At 41.7% G+C, this 7,104-nt stretch overlaps 1 pseudogene; it reads right to left on the bottom strand.

The window, feature by feature from the left end:
- Positions 1-2,767: 2,767 nt before the first annotated feature.
- LOC100770990 lies at positions 2,768-3,606 on the bottom strand (annotated as a pseudogene).
- Positions 3,607-7,104: the final 3,498 nt, after the last annotated feature.

Raw genomic sequence — 7,104 nt, forward strand, 5'->3', positions numbered from 1 at the left:
GTAATTGTGATTTTTTATATGTAAGATATAGATAAGAGCCAACTTTTAATGATAAGAAGTAACTAGGATTACAATTATCTCCCCATGCTATATTTATTTGCACTCATAGATTCTAAGGTGAGCATCATTGGACCTTGAAGACCATTCCTAACTTATGTGCTATTACTTGTAAGGATAATTACTTGTAAGGATAATTATTTGTTGAAATCTGTTGAATTCACTTGTTCTGGATTTCTTCCAAACACATCCAATGCTGTTAATCACAGTAGATTTATATATTTTAAACCAACTCATATCATATTTTCATTTAATTTGCTGTTATTTCTCCCTCTTGGTTCCTTGTGCCCAGTTCCTGTAATGAGAAACTAGAATCCCAGAGTAAACACTCCGTGATGGAGCCGGCCCGTCTCTGCAGCTGACAGACTGCAAAAGGGCTACAGTTGACTAGTCCATTGGGATGAACTATGCAAAGTGAGGGCTTTTTCCAATGGTTGGCATGGGTTGGGGGCTCTAGCTATGACAGCACAGACCACTCAGTCTTTTATTATCCTTGTGCAGTAGCCTGACTGTGGTCCAGGGAGAGGAAATCCTTAGGCTTCATTGAGGACAATCAGCCCAAGGTCAGGAGGGTAAAGCGGAACTGACTGAAGGTAGAGGCAGCATGGAAGTGAGGGAAGGGAAGGACCACAGCGGATTCAAAGAGCAGGCTCAAAGATGGAAACCGAATGCACCTGCGTGGCAAAGTATATTTAAACCCTAAACGATACAGAGCCCCAGGGAGGTGTAAAAATAAACCAAGCTTATTTAGTTTACAGCCTTTCTACTCTTCGGGTGGCTTGTCCAGCTGTTACCCAGTTTGGGCAGGCTGGTTTGTATACCTGATTTTGAGGAGTTTATCATGGGGTCCCTGGGAGAGCAGCTGCTGGTAAAATAGGACCTTCAATGCCTTCATTATACACGACCTCCAAGCCTCACAGCTCCTGATATTAAACGGCTTTGATTGGAGATTATATGTTGTTTCATTTAAATTTTAAATGGATCACTGTAATGTGCTTTTTGGTAATTTGTAACACGCCTCTGGGCATAGCACCATTTTTATATTGCTTTCTAAATTACACAGAAGAGTGGGAATGCCCCAGATTAAAAGGAATAACTGGCCCATGCAGGATCCTCTTTCAGCTAGCTGCCTTCCCTCCTGCAGTCCCAGACATGGCTAATAAAATATATCAAAGCCAAAGAATATTCAAAGAGGAATCCCCTCTGCAACAGTCATTGAATGTTGCTATTAAGGTTTCCCTGAAAGGTGGTTGTTATTAATACCTTTTTTATGGGTAAAAGAGTCATAGAGTGTTTAAATGCGATGCATGAACACATATGAACTAACAGTGTTTGGAAAGTCATACTGTGTGCAGGGCAGGCTTGACTCTGTTAGGAAAATGGGATTCATTGATGACTGTTGCTCTGAGCAAGGTATTTGCCCTTTTTATGAATCAGCTGTCACATCTGAAAATGTACAGTGATAAGGGACAAGTTAATACATTTGGAGTGTACATACCAGTGCTGGTGTAGGCAGGGTTGAGGTGATCCTGTCTACACCTGTCTCCTGCTTTACACTCTTGAGTGTAATTGTGTTTGTGAATTCACACTTTTTCCCACATTTCATGAGCCTAGCATGAGTCAAGCATTTATTTTATATAGCAGCTACAGTAGGGTTTGGGGTGACTTGAAATTAGACAATTTCGTAGCTCAGTTCACCATTCCCCAAAGACAAATGGAAATCCCAGCAACATGAATAGGCTTGTACCAGTTCAAGATAGATTAAGGCCCCAAATCATTACAAAACCTTCTCAGTTTTGGTGCTTTGGGTTTTAAAATTATTGGTAGGGGATTTTTAGTTCTGAAATATTACCGAATGGAGGTAGGCAATTGGAACCCAGAAATATCCAAGATCCAGGATGGATTTTTCATCAAGAATTCTTCCTTTTGTAGTTTTACAGGAAAAGTATGCAGTGATATTGACTTCACACAGTTGCTCCATAAGCTTCTTGCCTTAGTTCAGCTGAACACAAACCATCTACACTGAGTACAGATAGTTTTCTTTGGTTTTTTGAGACAGGGTTTCTCTGTGTAGCTTTCGAGCTTATCCTGGCACTCGCTCTGGAGACCAGGCTGGCCTGGAACTCACAGAGATCCGCCTGCCTCTGCCTCCAGAGTGCTGGGATTAGACTTGTGCTCCACCAATGTTGGCTAGCACAGATGTTTTTAAACACTTTCCTCACACAGTGTTTTCATGGAGTATAGTGCTCGATAAACAGCAAGCAAAACAAAGTGTCTTAAAAAAAAAACCTTTTTTGTTTCAATTTATTTTAAAACAGTGCTTTATTGTGTACACACCAATGGGCTATCATTTAATGAATGTGTACATTAAACAATGTTTGAACTAAGCTAAACATATTTAACTTCTAAAACATATTTCTTTGTTTTTTAAAGCCCCAATGGCACTTTAATCTTAGTCACAAACACTCATGAGACAGTAAAATTGTGAAAAAGTGGACTGCAACCAACTTGCTAATACCAGCAACCAGAAACAGGAGTGGAGCCTGGGCTCTGGGAGGCGTCCAGCATGGTCAGCACTCTGTTTATCAGTCTTGCTCCCCAAATGAAAAGAAGACCCTATGGAACCTGAAAGAGCAGTCTATGGGTTTGGTGGGGTCCTGTGTCAGCATTGTCTCTTGTCACCACTCCTCTCTGGTGCTGACAAAGTACATCATTTAGTTACCCTGGAAGGATTTATTTTCTTGACATCCGTGGTGCTTAGAATCAATGTCCCATTTCTGAATTTTCCAACTTGTCCAACTCCTCTATTTGACAAAAAGCTGGGAGCCGACTTCTTGGATCTCCTGTCCTCCTGTTCTTTCCTCTTCTGTTTCTTGAAAATGTCTGCGTCCCGAGCCACTCTTTTTCCTTCTTCCAGAGCTGCCCTTTTCTCTTTGCTTTGTTCCTGTAAAACCTTATAATTCACCTATTTTGGGAAGCTGAGCCCCCAGAGTGGTAGCCGGCTCCGGTTCCAGGACTCTGTCATTTCCTTTGTGGTAGCCTGTGATCCCAAAGCCGGGTTCTTCCAGACGAGCGTTTTCTAGGTTAAATTCTTGAATACCCTCATCTTTATCAAGGGCCTTTGTTTTATTCTTTGTGTGCTCATCTCGATCTGACTTTGGTTTTCTTTTTTCACTTTTGCTTTGAAACTGAACCATCTTCACTTCCTTGCTGCTGTTCTTTAGTGGAGAGAGCTGTACTGCAGTAGTAGCTGGGACTTCTGGTCCTGAAGGGGGAGCTGGGGACAGCAGGAGCAGAGTGCAGCTCTTTGAGTCCTTGAAAAAAGCTGGAAGCATTCTTCTTCTAGCTTCTTACAGAGATCCAGGCAGGGGACGTGGCTCTGCCATCTCGTGTGTTGTTGTCTCCACGCCTCTCTTTTTTTCTCTCTTCTTTCTGATCCTTTTAGGCTCTGTTTCACCTTCTGTCTCTCCCAGGTCTTAGAGGGGCCTCAACAAGGCATCTGGGAGAGCTAGGAGGCTCTGCCAAGTCGGACTCTGGTTCTTCCACCATGAGAATCTGCACGGATCTCCAAATTCATCCACAATCCATCCCTAAAACATATTTCTTTGTGGTAAAAAAAAAAAAAATCTTCAAAATCTTTTCTTCCAGCTTTGTGAAATATACAGCTCATTATTGTCATCTGTGGACATCCTATTGGCTGACCACAATATCTTGCTCTTATCTAACTCTAATTAACCGCCCCCCACCCCCGGCCCGCTTGCATTTTTGAGACTGGATTTCTCTGCGTAGCCCTGGCCATTCTGAAACTCTCACTGTAGACCGGGTTGGCCTTCAACTCAGATATTTGTCTGCCCCTGCCTCCCGAGAGCTGGGATTAAAGGTGTGTGTCACCAGTGCCTGCCTGATTAAAACCTTTTGATCAACCTCTTCTGGTCCAACCTATTTTCCCCAGCTCTGTAAGAACCATTTCCACGAGTTCAAGATCCCACAAATTCGTGGGATCATGTGGTATCTATCTTTCTGTGCTTGGCTTATTTCACACTACTGAGTGTTTCTTTTATCATCCACGTTGTCACAAATGACCTGTTGTTAAATGTCTTTCTGAATTTTACTTTGAAACAAGCATTATTAATCTGTTATGGAAAAGACAGACAAGGGTCAGTGAGATGCCTCAGTGGGTAAGGGACGTACTGCACATTCTGATGACCTGAGTTCAGTCTAGGAACACATATAAAGGTGGAAGGAAGGAAGGAATTCACTCCACAAAGTTGTGCTGGGACTTGCACATACATACTGTGACACTTTTGCCCCTACAGACCATGTGCTTACATGTACAACACTATTAATACGTAAAAATTAAAATCAACCCACAAAAGACAAAGAAGCTACATGCTTTTCTTGAACATATTTTGACTTCATTTTGGAAACATTTTACAGGATGCTGGGCTGTTCTCTTCCACATTATACCATGAGGAACACCGGAACGTGTAGACAAAAGTTTCTGTCCAGCCGGGGCCTGCCACCCTTCCATTTCAAATAAACACACAGAGATGCTATATTAATTACAAACTGTTTGGCTGATGGCTCAGGCTTCTTACTGACTAGCTCTTTCTTAATTACTAACCAATTTTTATTATTCTGTGTATCTCCACATGGTCTTGGCTTACTGGTGATGTCCCAGTCTCTTGATTCCTCAGCAGCTATATGGAGTGTCCCTCTCAACTCATTCTCTGAGTTCCTCTTCCCAGAATTCTCCTAGTTTGTTAGCCCTGCCTGTACCTCCTGCCTGGTTACATCCTGTCTGTCCACTGCCCAAAGCAACTTTATTCAACCAATAAGAGAAACGTATATTCACAGCATAGAAGGACATCCGCCATCAACAACGATAATCTCATTGGATGGCTAAAGGGAGCATAGTAGTTTCCATTATTCCACTTGACTCAAGAAGTGGTTATCTCTCTCATTACCATGTCTATCTGGGAGTATCATGCCAGGACAGCTTCGTGTTAACTTATGTATTTCTTAACAAAGAGTAACCTGATTAAAAACACACTATAAAAAGCACAATGAGCCTGGTGGTGGTGGTGTATGACTTTAATCCCAGCACTCAGGAGGCAGAAGCAGGCAGATCTCTGTGAGTTTGGGGGCAGCCCGGTCTACAGAGTTCGAAGAAAGGCTCCATGGCAATACAGAGAAACCCGGTCTCAAAAAACAAAACAAAACAAAGCACAATGAAGGCATCCAAGAATCTCAATGAACCATTTTTAAGAATGTAGAGTTGTGTCTATTTCTGGAAGACATCACATGATAAGCCCTTCTTTTGGCAAGTAGTGTGGTCTATAAGGTAAATGAAAAAGAAGTGAAGAAGTGAAGGCACCAAAAACTGATCTCATCTGGTCCTGCATTCCATGATTCCTTTAGAGAAGAAGGCAGTTTTCTTATCCTTTCTGCTAAAGAATTTTGGCTGCCCATGTTTGTCACAAGGTGAGAAGGGGTTGGAGCCTTGTAACAGCAGTGGGTAAGTCCACGAAATTGGCCTGTAACAAGCCCATTGGCATGTATGCTTACATGCCTTCCAAAGAAAACATGGCTTCTTTTAAACTTAAGATATTCCAGAAATGTTGCTCAGTCCCTCAGAGATCAGTTTTCTTCCTGAAACAATACAAGCTCTTTTAGACATTCAGTGCAGTGAGGGACTCCATGTGCTTATAAGATTTCCTTCTACTAAGATTCTGTTGGGGAGAGTTGCATTTGGAGTTGCCTAAGAACATTCAGTAATGCCTTGTACTCCTATGAACTCAAGTCCTTTGACTACTCACTCTGACATTTCCTTTCCAAGTTTGTTGAATTATTTAATTAAAGATGTTGGCTTTTAAAGTAAGACTTATATGAGTGACTATTTCTTAGATATGCTATATAGGTATACTATATATAGATATGCTAAAATGAACTTCCAGAAGGAGTGGATGCCCTCTTAGTTATACATTGGGATCACCGAGGAAACTCTCAAAGTGATGCTCATTGCATGGGTGATTATGTCAGATCTCCTGGGGATGGTTCCCAGTATTTCAGATGATTGCGTGGCCACTGCTATAAAATATCACCTTAGTCTAAATGGACAGTATGGCCCATCTGATTCAGTGCCTTTATCAACTATAACTTGGATTCTATTTTATAGTCCATGAGCTGAATCCAGCCTGAAGATCTGTTTCGCTGTTAACACGGCACAGAGTTCACTATGCTTCCGTTAGAATCCCTCTTGGAAAGGACTGCATTCCGCTCTCAGCAACCTGTGGTAGTTTTTGCACTTCTTACACTTAGTACACCTGAAAGCCCCAGGCACTGGTATTTATTTATTCTTAAACTTTATTAGAAAAGTAGAAGTGCGAATGAAGAGCATCATGCTCTAAAGCTGACTGACCCAACAAAGATTGTACAACTCTCAAAGAACTCACATTGTGAGAGCAGTCATAGGAAACAGAAGCTCTGGAGCTTCAAATTGGATTTTGCACTTTTGGTACTGAATAAACACACACACACACACTCACATATGCACACACGCATACACACTCATGCTCTCTCTCTCTCTCTCTCTCTCTCTCTCTCTCTCTCTCTCACACACACACACACACACACACACTAGAAGTAGAAGAAAGAGTTTGAGTTTATTTTGCCTTATGGTTCCAGAGGGATAAAAGTCAATCATGTCAGGAAAGCATGGCAACAGGCAGCTGACATAGCAACACCAACAGGAAGCTGAGAGATCACCTCTTCAACAGCAAGCATAAAGCCAAAGATGGAACTGTCACTGGAGTGAGGTTATAATCCCTCGAAGGCCATCCCCAGTATCACACTTGTGCCAGCAAAGCTGTACCACCTCCCAAAACAACACTGCCAAATGAGGATCAAGTTTACAAATACCGGAGGTTATAGGGGTTATTTTTTTATTCAAACTACCACCATATACACATACAACATACACATAATCAATTTTATTTCCTAGGCAATAGAAAATGCTTGACATTAGCAAAAGTATTATTATAAAAT

Source organism: Cricetulus griseus, chromosome 10 (genome assembly GCF_003668045.3).
Source record: "Cricetulus griseus strain 17A/GY chromosome 10, alternate assembly CriGri-PICRH-1.0, whole genome shotgun sequence".
NCBI lineage: Eukaryota > Metazoa > Chordata > Mammalia > Rodentia > Cricetidae > Cricetulus > Cricetulus griseus.